Genomic DNA, 20,411 nt, shown 5'->3' with positions numbered 1-20,411 from the left:
CCAGCTGTGGTTCCAGCGAGTTCGTAAATACGACGTGGACGCGATGCTGCAAACCATTTGCAACTATACCACGGCTTCCTCCCGCGGAAGGCACCCGGTTGGTGGCAGGTTGGTGATGGTCACGCACGAGAGAGATGGCGCCCCATCATCCTCTGTAAACCAGTCAAGTAGCGCGTTCCAGAGTAGAATCATTAAGCATGTCTGACGGACCACGTCAACACCCTGCGTCCATAGCCAGTCTCTATTGCTAACATTGTCATCACCAAGTGGAGTGCGCGGCCCCAACAAGACGGCACCGCGCGCATTGAAATGCTTCTAAAGAACCCTAAATTAAGGCTTGGCGTGGCATGCTGCTCGCCAGAGCAGTAGCAGCCGCAGCGGTTATGACAAAGCCTCCGGAGGCGGCGCTTCACATCAGTCCCGTTGAAGGAGGATCACGAATGCAGCTGATGTGTAGCGTTGTAGTCTGAACACTGCACGATGTGGCATGTCACATCCACATAGGTGCGGCTGGCCCAGCTGAGAGCGAACACTTTCGGGAAGCTGCCGGTAAGCACCCTGCGCGATAAGATGTTGAAGCTAGGACCAACTCACTCCTCACAACATATACAAGCACTCACTAAATATGCCCAGAGCATAATTGGAAAAGCACGAAGTGGACCAGATAGCGGGAATGAAACGCAATATCAGAGGTCTAATCGCTATTTGATTTCATTTTTCTTCCTTTTCTAAATTTAGGTGTCTGGATACCCGACGAGCTGGCTTGCGTAGAACTACAGTGTACATGGCTAATCTGCATGGGACACAGCAGCAGATCCAGCAGCGCAGGTTCCAGGAGTGGTGCTGTTGGTGGACTACGCTGAATTCAAAGCTGACAAGATTCTGTCGCACAGCATCGGGCTCATACGAAGAGCACTGGAATACAATAAGGTGCACATCTGGATTTAGGTTATGTCGCTTGAACAGTATACCAGAGAGACAGTGGCAGAACAAGGTTATGTACAATTACGAAAAAAAAAACGCACCCTCTGGCGTATAGTACGTCTTATGGCATTGCTCAATTGAAGACCACGCAATCCTTTTGAAATTGTAGGCGCTATTCACGAGATGCCGCTCCCTCCGTGCCGATATCTGCGCCAATCGTACGGGAAAGCAAAGAGGCGTTAGGGCAGGAAATATTACAAAACAATTTTAGAGGCTACGAGACATTTGCACATTGGGAGCCTGGCAGCCGCGCCTAATGTGGCTGTACCGACTACGATAACCTGGCAGCGCCGGTGAGGTATTCAGCACGAAGACAGTAGAGAGATAGCGACCAGGTAGGGATAAAGTGATCAGTTAGCTGCGCAACCCGGAAAATGTTTTGAGTTAACATTGCATCAGCTGTACCCAATGAATCAGAAGGCTGCGTAGGTGTCTTCCATTCGGAATGATGGGCACTATTTGTTTTTCTTCGCAGTTCTCTTAAAGCATTCTTGTGCTCCGTACTCAACAAAGAAACAGAAGTATCTAAATTAAACACTCCTGCGAATAACTTCCACATATATGTCACTCGTATATGCGAGCATGCCACCCAGGCGGTCGACATGCTCGGCCTGCAAATTATGGTCGAATGAAAGCCTTCTACTACTACTACTACTACTTCTTCGGAGAAAACCGTGCAATGCTTTGCTATTAATTTTGCCTTAAATAATCCAGTCTCGCATTTGTAGGTATCGATTGATGAAGCTTCTGTGCGGGTTTCTCAAGATTTCCTGCTTTGCCTCACAGAACACAAACCTTAAAATAACTCATGTTGAGCATGAGTGTTGTCTAGGTTTTGCGAGGCGCTCACGTTGGCTGTGCTGTTTTTGCTAAACAGCTACGATAAATAAAATTAACATTATTTAACACCTGTTATAACAAACTGATCGACGCCAAAATAAGGAAAACATGTAGAATGAGAGGAATGTTTCCATCTACTTGCGTCCTATTGATCGTAATCTGTAATACAAAGACCTACATACAAACTGTCGCTTGGGGAAACGGAATGCATTCGAAAAAAACGTAAATGCAGCAGAGATAAAGGTGCGAATATGCGCTTAGGAAGCTTGCAATCAGGAGGTAGCCGCACATGGCTCGGGACAGACTTAATTGGAGGTCAATGGCTGAATCCTTTGTCCCGCATATGACGCAATTCGGCTGCTCACACTGATGACCATAGACAGCTGCCAACTGCTCCAGTTGACCGTTCGCCCGAACAGGCTGCCATAGACTGAAAAGGAGTGACTAGGAAGCTAAGCCTAACAATTTTGCTTTAGTCGGACTTTCTTGAAAGTTTCGTTTCCACGGAGAAAATTTTAAGAACAAACTTAATATCGAGACTGTTAATCATAATTCCTTACTACTGTTTGAAAAGTTCCTGCAAATGTTATGAGTTTGAGTGTGTTTATATGCATGCATTTTGTTTTGTCCCACCCTGCTATGATCTGTACAAGATCGCAGTATCTATAAATAAATAAATAAATAAATGAAGCTCCACAAAGAAATATCACCCCAAACACTGCCAGAGGAATGCGGACGCCAGGGTCCGCCCATCGATCACGATGCTTTCTGGAAACTCGGAAGAGGAGGCCAGAGCCAATCGTTTTGGGTACCCAATGAAGCACCAGGACGATATCCCTGCTGACACCGAACAGCTGCAGGCACTCACAGCATTGTGATAAAGAAAAGTTGTTGATGTAAACATAACGAACAGCCTCTGACGGAAACAGTACTATATTCTGGGTGATGTAGCTTTCAGAGAAATGAAAAGCTTGGACAGCTACGTGCACCAACTAAACACACAAGAAAAAAACCGCGAGAACTAATGGAGGAGGCTTTAGGTGCGTAAGAAAGCTGGGCATTTGTTTCTTTTGTGGGAGCAGAAAAAAGCGCTCGAGTTGTGAAAGTACCTTGCCTCTTACTTGAAAATTCGAGCGCATGATTTGCATCGCTTGAATATGAGTGGTACGCAGCTTTATTAAGGGAATATTTACCCTTGCTTTGCCAATGTTACCCGAGACAGCAACTTTAAAAAATAGTGCTAACTCTGCCATTTAACGAGAACTGGCAACACATGGCCTTATTGCGCATTATGGGACACCAACTCTCACTATTCGGTCCTTGCTTATTGTTATCGCTCTCATGATTTGCAAGTGCACTCAAAAAGCGATCTCCTTTATATCCCGGTAATTTTTCAGGAGCTTCGAGGAGGTAAATTCTCATGCCGTGCCTTGGCAGCATCCTCACCGAGCATGTATTATGTACAAGCGGGTTAGATACCAAGTCCATGCAATGAATATTTTGCCTTTTCTGCGCTTCAGAGAAAACGCGGTACACTTATTGCATACTCGCCTTGATAGCATTGTTCCGCGAAAATCAGCTTGGAAAAGAGGAAGCACGCTGTGCGAGAGCTGCGCGTTTTTGTGTATTTATATCCCTAACAGAGTATGAGTATGAGTATGAGTTTATTTCAAACAAGCATGTTTACATACATGTTTGAGGTGTATGGGAGTAAAAGCCGCTCAAGAGCAGCTTGCCAAAGCTCTCATTACCCTTCTATACTTGGCAGTGCAGGACAGAAAACACAGATTACACTAAAAAGATAACAGATAACAAAAATCAGCCAGAAGGAGTGCAGTACAACCAAAATTGTGCAAATACAACAATACTAGACATTATTATATGTTCACTTTATAATGGTACTCATGCAATAGATGTACAGGTGCATTATAAAAAAAGTTCTTTTTACATTTTAAAAGAAAAAGAATAGTTGGTAATATTTTGTTGTGTAACTTTAAATTTATTTAATGTGTATGGCAAAGCACTGTAAAGTGTTTCAAAGCCATAGTTTGTGCGCGGATGCGGAAGGTGCCAGTGTTCGCGGCATCGTGTTGTGTAAATTTAGGGATTTTCAATTAAGTTAGCGATGTCTCTAAATAACATATTGTTTTGTTTACCCTAAACTTTATAGGACATAAGAATGCGAAATTCGTACATTTTTCCGATCTCCATGATGTGGTATGTTGAGAAACGTGTGACATAAAAGATACATTCACTATGGCTCTCATCGCAGCCTTCTGAAATTTCAGAAGTTTATTTTTATATGTAGTCGTTGTGGTTCCCCACGCCAAAATTACAGTAGTTAATCTGAGACCCGAATAAAGCATGATATATTGCGATCTTTGTTTTAGTTGGTAATGTGCGCTGAAATTTTCTTAATACACCTACAACACGAGCTAGCTTAGTGGTTATCAGGTCCACGTGATTGTTCCATAGCATGAATTCGATGAAATAAACGCCGAGTGTTTTTACAGCACTCACTATTGCTATTGTGTTATTACCAAGTGTCAAGGTGAGGTCAGTCGCAAGATACACCTTTTTAGCTCTGAATATGACGGCTTTAGATTTTTCTGTGTTGATGAGCAACGCATTTCTTCTGGACCATTCATGCAGTTTCGCCAGTACATCGTTTCCTATACGTATTAAATATTCTGCATTTGTTCCTGAAATAAATATGCTTGTGTCATCGACAAAAATGATGTAATCGACTTCATTCTCTATTTGTACCAAGTCATTTATGTAGATGTTGAACAGCAGGGGCCCCAATATGCTTCCCTGAGGGACACCAAGTCTAACTGGTTTAAATTAAGAGCTGACCACTGCAGGACTTACGGACACCTAATCCAAAAGAGAGCCCATGCTGCTTGAATTTGAATTCCAGAAACTAAAGTAAGTTGCGCACGCATGCTTTCGGGCTGCAGACTTCTTTACCAGTTTTCACTTTCATTTGACAGAGTCCATGCGTCCCTTTAGAATTCATTATTAGTCTGACCGGGGTGAGCAGGGACGGGGACCGCCCCTTGTTTTTATTCTCCCGCGGTGAGTTAAGACTAAATCAGGCACTTCGCACCTTCCAGCGAGTAATAGCCCTGTGTGAACGTCAGCCTGGTAATCGCGTTTACTACATTGGCTCTGCTACCTGGATCACGGTCACGAAATGAAATTTCTCTCTCCCTCTCGGCGCCAGCCCCAAGTACATGATTTCGTCGTCAACAGTGTTATATCTGGTTTTACTCGTTTACAGGCATGCCTTAGACTTTTTGCCACCGTCATGTCCTGTTTTCGACGGCCACAGAAATATGACAGAATTAAACTATATGAGCTCATTTTCTTAGAAAAGCGCACGCATCATGTGTGCGTTCAAATGAAAAGCGTGTAGTGCAAGCAGATGTATTCGTAATTGGTAAATTTAAGCGTGGGAAAACACGTTGAAGCTTTTGCGGTGAGAACGTTCCTTTAAGAAATATGGAAAGAAGTATACCGAAATTCTCCTCTTTGAAGAACATGCTGATGTTAAAAAGTACTCTGCGAAAGCAAAAGTCTTTTTCGGGCGCAGCTTACGTAACACATAAAACTTATATCATGGTGGAATAATGGCGCCGCAGATGTTTTTCTCTGCACTCAACTCAAGCCATGAAAATTTTCGTTTGAGTTATTTCAACCTGAAACGCCCGAGGTCTATGCATAAGGCATGTGCAGTTTGCATCACTGTTCTGTAAAGCGCTGGATCAATATACACCACCCATTAAAAATTCAAATTGGAAAGCAGTCCACAGTTTACAGCGAAGTGCTAGTTCCCATGTTGCTTGCAGGTTTATGTGGTTGTACTGCCTCTAAGCTTGAAGCGGAGACGAGGTGTAATTTTCAGACAGGTTGGTGTAGCGCTTGTTAGCTCTACACAAGGCTATCGCACAGTGTACTAGGCACTATTAACCGTGTGCTGAGAGTAATTTTTAAAATTTCGAATCGAATGCGACAATACTTACGTGCTGCTCAAGCGGCTTTATGTAATGGTGTTGAATATCTTGCAGGCATCAGTAAAAGGTAACCAGATTCATTAAAAGCTGCACATTACGTTACTGTTTAAAGCAATATTTCGGAAATCAGCTGACCTAAAGAAGCGCTTTAGAAGGCATTCAAAAAGCGGGACAACGTGAACATGGATTCTTTTTTGACTGTTGGACCTGTTTTATTAAAGCAGCAACGAAGCATCATGCAATAGTTTAAAGCCTTTATGTAGATAATTTGTTAAGGGGACCACCTCGCCCTTAACGGTAAGCGTCATGAGGGAGCTGGACAGAGAACAGTAGACAGGACTCATAATATAGGAAAATTTGAACCGGAAGAAAGGTCCAATTACAGAAGTTCCGAAGTATAGCATAACAGTGTTGTGAGTAGTCCTGAATTTTACAGTATGCCTAAAGAAATCGGAAATTTTTTATACAGAAATTGGATTCTATACTTTCAGTTGATTGTAGCATTATTCAGAGCAATAAGTGAAAGGTGCGAATGTTTTCTCCAGGCTAATGCGTACGTGTCATCGTGGAATACTGCCGTGAGTCGGAAAATCAGCACCATGTAAACGCATCACAACGTTGTATTCTTTCCTGCCGTTCAAGTGAGACTGTTATTAATACTCGATGAAGCAATGACATCCGAACGTTATCAGTGGTGTACCTGTACAATTAGGAGCGATTTTTTTCTGCTTTTTTTTGCTGTTTCATATGAGGTAATTTTATGAGCCACGAGTTTAGGGTTTTAAAACATCTGTAACACGCGTCTGTAAGCAATCTTGATACAGAATGACCAGACTCAAGTACGTGAAAGGGAATTCTTCATGAAAACTGATTGAAATGCGTTTCATGACACTGAAAAACTGGAGCGGATTTGGTAAATATTTATTATTTCCACACCACTACGAATTGGAGGCCATCAAATGGCGGTCAATATGCCCTTTGGAAAAACAATCACCCCTCAACAAAAAACAGCGCTCATTGATTTCCCAAGGTCTTCCGGAAGCTCGCATGAGCAAATGAAATATGCAATTTCGGCACCATGAAAGTGGCCCTCATTTTATCTGTTTTCTACTTTTTCTCTGCAGCCTAGAGTCATCATCATCATCATTTATTAACCCTTACAGGTCCCGTCAGAGACATTACATAAGGGGGGGAGGGGAGGTGGTACATGGGTTTTCAGCAGTCATACATGAATATATATATAGAAGGAATATAGAAATACAGAAAATATAGAAAATATAAAATACAGAATAGAAAAAGAAGGAGAACAAGACGAAAAAAAGGACAGAAGTAAAAAATTCAAATAATCAAGTCATGACAGAGTGTGGCAGAAATATAAACAAAAACAGATTACAACTTTGGAAGTAGAACAAGCTGGTCAGTTTGCAGGGCTTGGAAGCTGACATAGAGTGCAGGAAAAATTATTTGTCGTTGAGATGGTCGATTAGAAGCTGTCTGAATCTGGAAGGATTAGTCTCAATGACAATGTGTTCGGGGAGGCTATTCCAGCTTTCTATCGCACTGGGAAGGAAAGATTTATTGAAAGAATTGGTGGAGCCGTGCAAACGCTGTATGCTTAAGGAGTTAAATAAACGACGAGATGATCGTCCCGGAGCTCGTAGAAGGTTTTCTCGAAGTGCTGGAAAGTTAAAGTACAGTTTGTGAAAAGGACAAAGAATTGAAATTTTCCTGCGAAAGGCTGATGACTTGACGCCGAGCGATAATTTCAACGCTGTGATACTGAGCACACATTTATACTGTGAGGTGATGAAGCGTGCTGCCCGATTCTGGTTGGCTTCGAGTGAATCTATCAAGTAGGTCTGGTGAGGGTTCCATATTGTTGAGGCGTATTCTAGTTTAGTCCGAATGTACGTTTCGTATGCTAGTTGTCTGGCGGCTGCGGTGGACTTGGAAAGAGATCTCCTGATGAATCCGAGTGATCTGGAAGCACTAGCACATAGTTTCGTGATGTGATTAGCCCAGGTTAGGTTGGTTGTTATCTCGATGCCGAGGTACCGTTATGAATTAGTTTGGGACAGCGCTATGGAGTTCAGGGAGTACGAAAAATGAAGAATTGAACGTTTACGTGAGTCTCTAACATGGGTTCTACACGAGGTAGCGCTCGTCCTTGTCTTGTCTTTGCTTTGTCCTCGTTTTTTCTGCGCAATTTTTTCAGTCTACACGAGATATTCGGAGGGAATGCCTAAAATCTTAAGAAATGAGTACTCAGTAAAACCAACCATTCGTTTTCACAGCTGGCCGCATCGACCCAACACACAGATGAAACAGCTACTTTCAATGGGCACTTCTCACTCGCTCTAACAATGCGCTCCAACGAATGCGCAGTGTGGGGCGAAAATAGGCAAATAACTGCTATTGAGAGAAACGAGCGCCGAAAAAAATCCTTCGATGCCGAAGTTCAAGCCATATGCCCTCAAGTCGTTAGTGGCCCCATTCTCAATCTGAAGCCATTCGAACTCAGAAACAGTTTGTCAGAACACGGATTTGCGAACAACTGGTTTCTTGTTCAAAGGCCGCGATCAGAAATAAAAAAAACAACAATAGATATTTGCAGTAAGCAGAGAAGTGAGAAAGAAATCAAAATATAAAGGTCAATCAGAAGAGCCGTTGAAGTGATTCACCTGGCTTTGCCTGGAGTGTTTTTTAACAAAAGAGCAGAGGTGAAATATTTCAGATTGCATAGCAAATAAAATTTACAGACAAACGCAGCCGCAGAAAAAATGAAGCCGGTCAGGACTGATACTCTGAACTGCCAATCATAGCTGCGGAGCTAATTACGCTTGATAAGTTGTGCCCCAGAGCCTGGCATGCCGTGAGCGCTGCGATCCGGCGTGTGTTTTTGTTTTTCGAGGTTTTTACGCCGAGCAAAAAAAATAAAAGTACACCGAAATCAATTGTTTGCATTATTCTTAAAATAGGTTGCTATATGACAAAAAAAGTTGAGTGGGGGGCATTGAATCTTTCTTTGATGTGCGCAGAAACTTGTTCAGGCCATAACATGTTTAACGAAAATATTTAACGATCACCGCGTACGATGCCGCGTCTACGCCGGCCCGTGCAGAAAAAAAAAATGAAAATTGGTTTTGAGGGAAGGAAACGGCGCAGTAACGGTCTCGTATATCTCGTTGGGCACCCGAAACACGCCATCCATAAGGAAGGGATAAAGGAGTAAGGAAAAGAAGAAAGAGGTGCCGTAGTGGAGGTCTCCGGAATAAATTCGACCACCTTTCGCCTCTATTGAAACGGGCCACCGTGGTCGGGTTCGAACCCGGGTACCCGGCTCCAGTAGCCGAGCGCCCCAACCACTGATCCACCACCGCGGGTGCCCGTGCAGTAGCTTGGCAACTTTTCCCACAGATACGACCTTGTCTTAATCGCTAAACTCGCTAAATTCATGGAGAAAGAGCGTAACCATTGCCAGTGTTCTGAAATAGCTGCCCCTTTCACTGCTTAGTAACTTCCTTTACACGACATTCCATCTATCCACCAATCTGCAAGACAGCTTTCTTTCTAACTACAAATAAAGCTTGCAAACACATTCCGTGGAATCGACAGATCGTAACGGTGTGCTATAAAAAACTAAGTGGGAAGCATCACCAGCCCGGGCAGGTGATACTGCGATCTCTGAGTTTGCTGTATTAAGCTTCGCAGTGTGAACGTCGCGATGTCAGCGCCATCATCGGCCGTAGTGTGCAACGAACCGGTGGCGGTGGCCGTTAATTATTTAAAAAGGACTTGCTGCATAGCGGTTCAACAGTGCGCCTTCGCTGCGAGACATTGGGTACACTGTCCTCGCGTGTTATGCGTGCGCAAAGCAGTTTGCGTTAACTCACTGAAACGGTTGGTTCAACGCTTCTTCGGAATAAAAATAAAATTTTCCTGAAACAGCCATTGCTTTAAAAACGTTCAGAACATCAGAAGTACTTCGAGAGCATAGGTACTTCAACTGTAAGCAAAAATGTATTGAAACAGAAGAGACGGGAACAAATTGAATGTTATCTTAATTTTGGTTTGGTTTGGTTTGGTTTATGGGGTTTAACGTCCCAAAGCGACTAAGGCTATGAGAGACGCCGTAGTGGAGGGCTCCGGAAATTTCGACCACCTGGGGTTCCTTAGCGTGCACTGACATCGCACAGTACACGGGCCTCGAATTTCTCCTCCAAAGAAATTCAGCCGCTGCGACCGGGATCGAACCCACGTCTTTCGGGCCAGCAGCTGAGCACCATAGCCACTGAGCCACTGCAGCGGCGGTTATCTTAATTTTAAAGAACACGCTTAAATATGCTGCACGACTGTGCCGTGACATACTTCAGTCTGATTGCGCCAAGAGCTGTATGAACCTGAACAACGCTTGAAAACTCTGCTTAGTATTATTAGACGAGTTACCCCTACGGTTCTTCCGGAACGATGAGAAATCAATCACAGAAACCACAAAAAATAAAGCATGAAGTCGAGAGCCGGCATTTAATATGCTTATACAAATGATGCTTCAAAGGAGCAGTTTTTGCCCGTTTTCAGCGTTCGGGCTTTCTTACTTGGAGGGCGCGCGCAACATGAAAAAACGAGAAGGAGGGTAATCTAGTGGCTCTCTCGTACCAACATTTCAGTGTGGATGTTACAAATGCCTATAGAAGGAAAAGCAAACGTAGTGGGGTAATGATGCAGAATGAAGTGCAACTAGCCGCGAAGGTCACGCCACTTATGCCCCGAGAGAACAATGGAAGAAAAAGGCACGATGCACCCTCGGTGACCGGAAGCTGCACGCAGACCTCACCCATAACGATGTTGGTACATAAGCAACAACAAAGAAGCTTGAAGACCTGAAAGTGGCGCAAGAACAACACCGGCCACTAATCCGCTCTGCTCCTTCGTCCAGGTTACGGCATGGGCTGTGTTCAGCGCCGCGCCGCTATCGTCACCTACCCGTGACGTCACCAAGCTGCCCTGCCACTTCGACAAGTGTGATTCCGCATGCCCGCAAGACCGACACATTTTCATCGCCGTCCCTCCATTACAGGAAAGATCCGGATCAACAGCGACATCATTTGCTGCCTATATGAGGAGCTGGCGGACCCCCGGCGCCCTTAGTGGGCGTGAGAACAGCACCAGGATGCGGCCAGCTAATCCCCTCTGCTTCTTCGTGCAGGTTAGTTCTGTTACTTCCCTGTACGCTAAGAAATCAAATGACGTGTGGCTGTTGCTGTTCCCACGCCCGGGAGTTTTGCTTTTTGTGTTCAGTGAATGCTTTGATATTGCAAACCAATTTCCAGCGTTGTCCGGGGACGTCCAGCTCAACCCTGGGCCTAACACGAGGCACCAGGTATAGGACTCTCTTCCTGGCGTCCAGTCTAAACAGTTGGAAGATATGTTTGCAATGCTAGAAACTGTGAACACGCGAACTGCGAAAATGCAACTGGACCAAAAGGCATTTTTAAATTCCGTTGATGATTCTAAGAAGTCCCAGCTGAAATTAGAAGAAAATTTGATCGAAATGAACAAAATTTCACGGACGTTGAGTGCAAAACTGTTATCATTGAAGTAGATGAGAAGGAAGTACATCCTTTTCAGCAGTTAGTTGACCAACTTTCAAGTGAAAACGCTTAACTGCCCGCACGCCTGTCTAGGCTTGAAGACACGCAGCGACGCGATAACCTTTTACTCTATGGCGTACTTGACACGCAATCAGAGTCTTGGGCTCAGTAAGAAGAAAAGCTAGGCAATGTTCTTTCATCCTGCTTGGCAATTCCGTCTGAAAGTTTGATAGAGCACACAAGCTCGGTGGGTTCGCATTGGAAAAATGTAGACCAATTATTGCCAAATTTTCATCTTTCAAGAAAAAGCGGAAAATACTTTTTAATAGTTCCATGCTAAAGGATGAAAAAATTACGCTTAGCGAGAATTATTCATTCGCCACTCGTCATGCTAGAAAAAAATTGGCCTAATTTCGCAAATCCCAGCTGCTAACTTTCAAGCGTCGCTTCAATAAGCTTTAAATAAAAAAATAAATGCTACTCCTAAAATCACTCTGATGACTCCGTTCGTGAAATCGCAAGCGCCTTCCCGTTGCCAACCGACCGTTCTCAGGATTCTACGAATGATACCCACAGCGCCTCCGCGCCACCGACCGAACCTGTTATCGATTACCACTGCGAGAGGGGCAGTGGAACTAAGTCTCCGGCCATTACCCCACTTTCTTTTTTGTTCACAAATATTCGTAGCATAATACCCAAGCACAATGATCTTTGTTCTGTTATTGATGCTTGCGATGCTGACATGGTATGTCTGACTGAAACCTGGCTATCGGCGAATATAAATAGCTTTGAACTGCTTACCTGTAAAAAGAGATATAATATTTATTGGTGCGACAGGGGTTCTAGATGTGGCGGAGGCGTGCTTGTAGCTGTTACTGGTACTGTTATGTCTTTTGCGATCCATTTTGTAAGCTCGTTGAACTTGTCCTGGTCGAAATTCGCATATGCTCAAGGAAATTGATTGTGGGCGTTTGCTATCGTCCGCCGTCTATCTCGCCAACCTTTGTCAACGATCTTTATGATGTCATTCATATGATTGCAGTCCGTTATCCGAGCAGTCCCTTTATTTTACTGGGCGATTTTAATTTACCCAATATAGTGTGGTCCAATGTAAGTCTTTATAGTGATCTTTTTTCAAATGAATGCGACATGTTCTTGACATTGTGCAGGGATTTTAACTAATCACAGCTTATAATACAAAAACTCGAATTTCACCTACTGCGTCTAAAATCCTCAATCTGGTACTTACCCCATCGCCTGATCTTTTCCAGCCCATATCACACTTGCCAGGGTTCAGTGATCATCTACTCCTTCATTTTTCTTTGACCTGCGCAGTTCCCCATCAACGGAACCACAATAAATACTTCCATGATTACAAAACGGCTGATTTTAATGCTATTAACCATGAACTGTCTCTTTTCCTAGATTATTACTTTCTAAGCTCTCATGATCGCTGCGTGAATGCTAACTGCAGCCTGTTTAAAGAAAAGTTGCGGCGCTCAATGAAAAATATGTTCCACGCTTAGTCATCACCTCTAACCGTCAATCACCATGGTTCACTAAGTCGTTCAAACGGCTCTGTATTAAAAAAGAAACGCATGTTCTGCTCTGCAAAACTAACCGGTTCTTAAAAACTTTCCACTGCTTATCAGGCCGCGGCCCTTGAATATAGAAGTGCACTCATGGATGCCAAATATTTATTTCTTTAATGACACATTACATTCCCATTTGATAAATAACCCTAGGCAATTTTGGAGCATAGTTAACAAAAAAGACAATTCATCCATCAGATTTAAATACTCCAGTGACGAGCTTATGCAACCTAATGAGTGTGCAAATGTCCTAAACTGTGTATTCGCTTCAGCTTTTTCAGAAAATCTGTGTTCTGTAACCCCTGCTTATACCAGTGCTGACTTTTTACCGATGGAATCTATTGTCTTTGATCCCGCTGGAGTGGAAAAAATAATCGAAAAACAAGAGATTTCTTCATCATATGGCGTTGATAACATTAGTTCTAAGTTCTTGATTAAAGCCAAAGTGTACAGCGCAATAATACTTTCTCACATATTAAGGCGGAAGCCTTTAATGTCTCATCGTTGTAAGCAGCAGTTGTCGACAGAAAATGTCACGCTTTTCAATTGGTGGAAATGGTCGTGACGTCACAGTGCGCGAATTTCAAACGGGGCCAATTGTACTTTGGCTAGTAACCATGCAACCAATTGAAGGGATCGTATAGTGATGCTCCAAGTAAGTGGGACTGAGCTTAGTTAATTGCTTAATTACACAATTAGCATAATTAGCTTTACTAGTCAGGCCATATAAATAAATAAAACCGATTAAGAAATTGGTGGAGCTCAGGAATCGAACCCCGGTCTTCGGCGTGAGAGACGAGCATGCTATCCACACCGCCAGCCAGCTCGATGGTCTGGAATGAACAAAGGCGCGTCTAGTGAATACGGTGTCTTCACTCACTCTCATCCTCCTCCATTTCCTTCCGGTGAGGTTTAGGTGTCGACCGACAAATGAGAGAGATACATTTCCTTTCCTCAAAAACCAATTTACCGACGAGCAAGGCGTAGAACCGAATGGGCGATGGCGTTCTATGGACTCCTTGGCAGCGTTGCAAGACGCTGTCGCGTTCCACTCTTACGGGCGAAGCTTAACATCTTAACCACACATCAGTGACCACACTTTAGGTCAAAAAAGTGCCCCCCTGAATTTTGTGAGACAGTTACTGCGTAATTTCCTTTCCTCAAATACAATTTTCATTTTCTTCATTACGGCTCCTCTTTATGTATCTTCTTTCACTCCCACTTCCTCCCTTCCTCTACGGTGCGGTTCAGGTGTCCACCGAGATGACAGAGAATTACTGCGCCGTTTCCTTTCCACAAAAATCGTTGCGTTCAAAGGGCAAGGCATCGCGCCGAACGGGTGGTGGCGTTCCGTGGACTCCGTGGTAGCGCTATAACGCGCTGTCGCGTTCCACTCCTAAAGGCGAAGCTTAAGCGTCATTAAGCCTCATTAAGCTTAAAAAGTTAATTAGTATTCAGGCATTAATCAGTAATTAACCATTAATTAGTGATTTGTCATCACTTAGTAATTAGTACTCAATTATATGTGACGCCACCAGTGCCAAAGAAACAGCGAAGGTGGTGCGGAAAACGCTTCCGCCTCTACCCACTTTAGACAGTCAAAGTGCCCCCTGAATTTTTTCAGCAATCTCTCGAAACAGCCTGCATACCTGATGACAGGAAGGTCGGGAAGGTGATTCCCTTGCATAAGTCTGGTGATCAACATTCCCCGCATAATTATCGACCCATCTCACTTACCAGCATTCCGTGTAAAATTGTGGAGCTTGTTATTTATTCTCACCTTGCATCATTCCTTGATCCTAATACCTTTTTTACTGACAGTCAACATGGATTTCGGAAGTTGTTTTCTTGTGAAACACAGCTTTTAACCTTCACGCATGATCTAAATTCAATTCTCGACAGGGGCTCTGTTGTCGACTGCATATTCCTCGATTTTTCAAAGGCATTTGACAAGGTCTCTCATCAACTGTTTTTTCTTAAACTCAGTAAACTAAACCTCGACCCTAACGTTCTTAGGTGGCTGCATTCGTTTCTCAATAATCGTTCACAATTTGTCACCGCTAATAATGCTTCTTTCATCACTTCTCCAGTTAGATCTGGAGTGCCACAAGGTTCTGTTATAGGGCCTCTGCATTTTCTTATATATATATTAACGACTTACCTGAACACCTATGTTCAACATTAAATATTTTTGCTGGTGACTGCGGGATATACCGCGAAATTAACAGTGACTCTGATGTAGCTATTTCTCAATCTCTTGAACGAACCGACAAATGGAACATGGAACTAAACATAAAAAAGTGCAAGTACATGCGAGTTTCTCGTCGTAACACCACACTACCTTCACATCATCTTAATAATTGCAGCCTTGAGCCTGTGCCTTTTTATAAATATTTAGGTGTCTTCATTTCCCATAATATTTCTTAGAAGTACACATAGATCATGTTAGCAACAACGCTAACCGCATGCTGGGCTGCATAAGCCGTAACTTTATTATTTCTTTTAGCTCCGTAAAACTTCTCCTTTACAAGTCGATGGTTCGTACCAAACTGGAATATGCTGCATCCATCTGGGACCCCTATCAAGAGACATTAATATACGAACTCGAATCTATACAGAACCATGCGGCCCGTTTCATTCTCTCGAATTATCTTCGTAACTCTAGTGTCAGTGCCATGAAATCAACCTTATCACTCCCACTGCGGTCGCAAAGTAGAAATATATCCCGGCTTTGTGTTTTTCATAAGATTTACTTTGATAACCCCATCCTTAAGACCAAATTTTTAACGCCACCTTGCTACGTTTCAGCTCGAATTGATCATCGTCATAAAGTTGGTATTCTTTCATGCCAAACAAGCCACTTTTACAACGGATTCATCCCCAGCACATCTGCACAATGGAATCACCTTCCCATATCGGTCGTCGAAATATATTCCCATTCTGTGTTTAAATCAGATTTAACAAACCTGATGGTAACATAGTGTATGGAATTCTTGCGCACTGCCATTTGTTTATCCTTTTCAGCTCATGTAGTGGCTGAAACAAACCTGGTCTTTATATTTTTTTCTTCACAAATTCTGCTGTTTAAGGGCATGACAGAATATGTGCACCAGTTTTTCCTGCCTATTTAAAAAAATGCTCCTTGTGTTTATTTTTTCGCGTGGTATACTTTACTTTTATTCTTTGCTCATAATTTCGTGTTAATGACTTATTTTGTTTGTATTTGCTGTAACCTACTCATTTCCGCGAGCCATATTTTCTTCACATTCTGTGTCACTAGTGACTGCTGTTCATTTCTCATTTTGTCTATCGTATCCCACTCCCCTCTGTAATGCCCTCGGGCCCTGAGGGCACTGAAACAAATAAATAAATAAACGTCGGTCTCTCCTCGTTCATATAGGACACGCTCAAGTCGTCGCTGACGATCTCCCTTGCAGACAGCAGCGAGATATCCTTTACGTATCTTTATAGTTTGAATACATCCATTCGACTCTCTACATCGACGTATATTAGGCTCTTCTCGGAGCAAGACGCCGCTCATCGACAGCTCGGCTACGGCATAAGACGGCTTTCAGTGAACCACAACGTTTGTTTACAATTCCATACCTTCAATAGAAGCGCACCGAGCCATAGGGCGGTTCCTTTTCGACTATGTGTCCTAAACGCTGGCTGCGCACCAACCGCACCGAGATGAATGCTTGTTCCATGAAGAATTGTTGCTTCCTCTCTTGTAGCGTTTGTGATGTAATCCGTGCTCTTGGCATCAGTCGGAAATAAATATCAGCAAATTCGTAGCACTCCTGACCTAGTTTCATTGCTTGCCTCGCCTCCTGGTACCGCATTATCACATTATATATACCGGGTGTCCCAGCTAAATGTAACCAAACTTTTAAAAAAGGCGAAGTGTTCTAGTCCAGTGAAACCAACTGAGGGTTGTTCATAGTCGAGTGGCCTAGTCTTGAGTATTTTTTTCGGTCTTCAAAGTTAATTAGTTATTTAAGCTTAATTACCTAACATTTTAATTATTGACTTCAGGAAGAAAGTGTCAACGAAAAAGCTTTAGAAAAACCGCTAGTAGTGCTGTTTCCGTCAAGTTACGATTTACGTAGTTTCATTTATTGGCCTTAAAAGAAAGTTGTCAAGTGACCAGCTGCTCACTCACTTCTCTGCCCCAATGTGCACCCAAAGTCTCATTGAGGAGAGGACTTCAGAAAAAATGGATTTTATTCTTTAAGGCGCGTCTTGGAATGTTGAAGTGGCACAGTTGTCATGTGGAAGCTTTTTCTTATATGCGGGTTATGGTTAAAGGTCGGAAAAAAAGCTACTTTACGTAAATATTATATTGCTGCAAAGGTATCAGCAAGCTGTTTCTCAAAGCGATCTACAACTTTTCCATTCACACTTTGTTCCTCAAGTCAATAATTAAAAAGTTAGCTAATCAAGCTTAACTAATTAGTCAACCTTGAGGAACGAAAAAATACTGCAGACTAGGTAACGCGACTCTAAACAACCCTAATTTGGTTTCAGACGGATAGGACACCCCGTGTTTTTTAAAAGCTCGGTTACATTTAGCTGGGACACCTGGTATATAATGTATACATTGCCACGTATCATGGTAGTGTCCGTTCGTTCGCTCAAGGCTGCAGGAAAGGGGTGTTATCATTTTTGTTTGTTACGCCAGAAGCGACCGGACTAATCTCGATTGATCACAGCCATGAAGAGCTGCATCTACGTGTTTCCAGATAACTCTATAGATCTCGGCCTGTTATCTCGAAGTTTCCTTGCCGGTTTTAAAAATTGAAAAATGCCGCAAGCAGCGGGCATTCGTAGTTCGACGACCGCCCAGCACGCTATTTGCTACGCCCGAGCTCGTCCAGACCCAGCGAAGTTTTTTCGGCGCTGGCTTCCTGAGAAGTTTCAACGACAAGTGCAGGCGGGCCCCGGATCCACTGCGATTCGGAGGTACCGTTGCGATTCGGAGGTACCGCAACCAGCCTCCCAGCCCAGGCGCCGTCCCTTTGCCGGTGCTCGGGCAAACTGCGTGAAGTTCGTGCAAGCAGCAGCCCAGCCGGCCACCCGTGACGTCATGGGAGGCCCTGGACCTGCTGCCCCTGCGGTGTTCCGTGCGCCGCCCCAAAGGCGCACTGTTTCCAGTTCACAGTTACTTCCGACGCGGCAGCTGACGACATCGTCGACGGCATCGAGTCGGTTGTCGGCCCGAAAGGGCTAGAGAGCCACCAGCACCATGGATGCATGAAGTTCTGCGTCGCCTTGGCCTCGGCTGCGGCGGCGGAGGAGATGCTAGTGGAAGGCGCCTTCAACGTGAACGGCACTTCCGTCCCGGTAGCCTGCGTGGGTCCCACCGTGGTCCACGTGACGGCTTTTCGTGTGCCGCTGTACGTGGGAGATGCGGCGCTGGCGGCTGCACTGAGCTCTTAAGGCAAGGTGCTGGACATCACCCACACCGTCCTCAAGGGCCGTCGTCACATCGGCAACGGGACGCGCGTGATCCGGATTGAGATGAAGCAGGCGGTGCCGAACTTCCTGACCGTCCAGGGCCACCGCGTCATGTTTGACTACCAAGACGTCCGGAAGGTGTGTTCCCGCTGTGGGCAGGACGGCCACATCGGCGCGGCGTCTCGAACGCCGCGGTGCGCTCGCTGCGAGGTGTTCGGCCACGACACGGCCGGATGCGGAGCGGCTTGCAGGCGCTGGGGTGGAAGCCACGCCACAGCGGACTGCCTGCGGCCACGGTCTTATTCGGCGCCCGCGTCTCGAGGAACGACCCGAGTAAGGACAACGTGGCCGCAGAAACACGGAGCACACCAGCCGTCCGGACGTCGGTTGCCGACGAGGACCCAACGACCAGCCGCCCGAGGGAGTCCGAATCCGCCCCCGCGACAGAGGTGCCCGGGAAGGAGCAGCACCACGAGGGGTCACCTTCAAAAGAGGTGGAGCCGTTCGCTGTAGTTTTCGCCGAGCCCTTGGCGCCGCTTCCCGGCACAGACACCTACGACACCGTGAGCAGCAGCGACAAGTCGAGCGTGACGTCGGGCAACCTAGAGGAGGTACCGGACAAAGGCACGCCGCTTCGCCTGAGAGGCGACTTGACGTGCGGGCAGGTGTCAGGGCCGACGACTCCTCGAGATATGGATGACGCGCGCTTCCCGTCACCAGCCAGCCACACCCTCCCATCGGCGACCGTGGCGTCGGCATCGGCTTCAGCTGCGAGCGTCGCCAAGACCACGTAGCAACCGGTGAGCGAGGCCACAAGTGCCGACGACCCCCAAAATATGGACTTTTCAAGACCCGACTACAAACGTGCCCACCCTCAATCATCGGAATCCGAAGGGACTGTTAACGAAAGTTGTAGCAAAAAAGCGCCGCGCGCGTCAAGCGCCGCCCATGGTAGCGCTCTTTAGGTTGTATCTTATGCCGTCGGTGCTCTTGGCAAGTCATGGCGGTTGTGCATCTCCTCTCCCTGAATGTTGGGGGATTTCAATCCGTAGACAGACACAGAGAGGTGATGCACTTTGCCAGGGCTAGGGGCGTCGACATCCTGTTTTTACAGGAATGCAATTTTCGTACTTCCCTTGATGTGCTGAATTTCACCACCCGGTTTTCTGTTTTTGCTTATTTTTCGTTGACTGATTCGCATATCTGCGGTGGTGGTGTCGTTTTTGTAAACCCCTGCCTGCGCGCGGGTGCTCATTGCACTTTCGGGCTGGACGGCCGCACTCTTGCGGTCGACTTAACACTAAACCAGCGGCGGGTACGTGCGTTGGTAGTATACGCGCCAGCACGGCAGACTAGTAGTTCCGATTTTTTTGAGCGCCTCGACTCATTCCTCCTTGATCCATACCCCACTTTCATCGACGGTGACCTCAATTGTGTTCTCAACATCGACCGTGACGTCCGCGGACAGGGTCACGGTCGCCGTTATTCCGGTGCCCCCGCGCTCCGCGATCTCGTCACTCAGTTCCGCTTGTCGGACGCGTGGCTGCAGCTTCATGGGATGTCTTTGGAGCGACGTGGGAGAGAGCAGTCAGCCAGTCGCATAGACATATTCTATTTTCCACCAGAGCTCGCTTCTTTTGTCGTTTGCTGCGAGGTTCTCGCGTTCCCTGCAGGCACGCCGGTGATTTCCGATCACCACCCCTTGTCAGTCACCCGCAAGGGCACCTTGTGTAACGAGGTGTTGGTGCTTGGCGCCACCACGGACCCTTAGCCCCCATACCGAAGCTGTCATCCGTACCGTGGCGATAGGTTGAAAGGTGGAGGGAAGAAACCATGAACGGTGGCGGTCGAGGAAGTGGTCAGTCCTCGGCCGATGCGCTCCTTATTTGTCTACCAGGCGGGGAGTCCCGGGACCTTCCTCTGTGTATAAG

General features: G+C 45.4%; 1 pseudogene; it reads left to right on the top strand.

The window, feature by feature from the left end:
* Nucleotides 1-20,411, top strand: part of LOC149326594 (uncharacterized) — a 33,832-nt pseudogene that overhangs the window by 3,558 nt on the left and 9,863 nt on the right.

This window comes from Amblyomma mixtum, chromosome 10 (assembly GCF_055824585.1).
Source record: "Amblyomma mixtum isolate Tamu chromosome 10, ASM5582458v1, whole genome shotgun sequence".
NCBI lineage: Eukaryota > Metazoa > Arthropoda > Arachnida > Ixodida > Ixodidae > Amblyomma > Amblyomma mixtum.
This window is presented reverse-complemented; position numbering and strand designations above follow the sequence as displayed.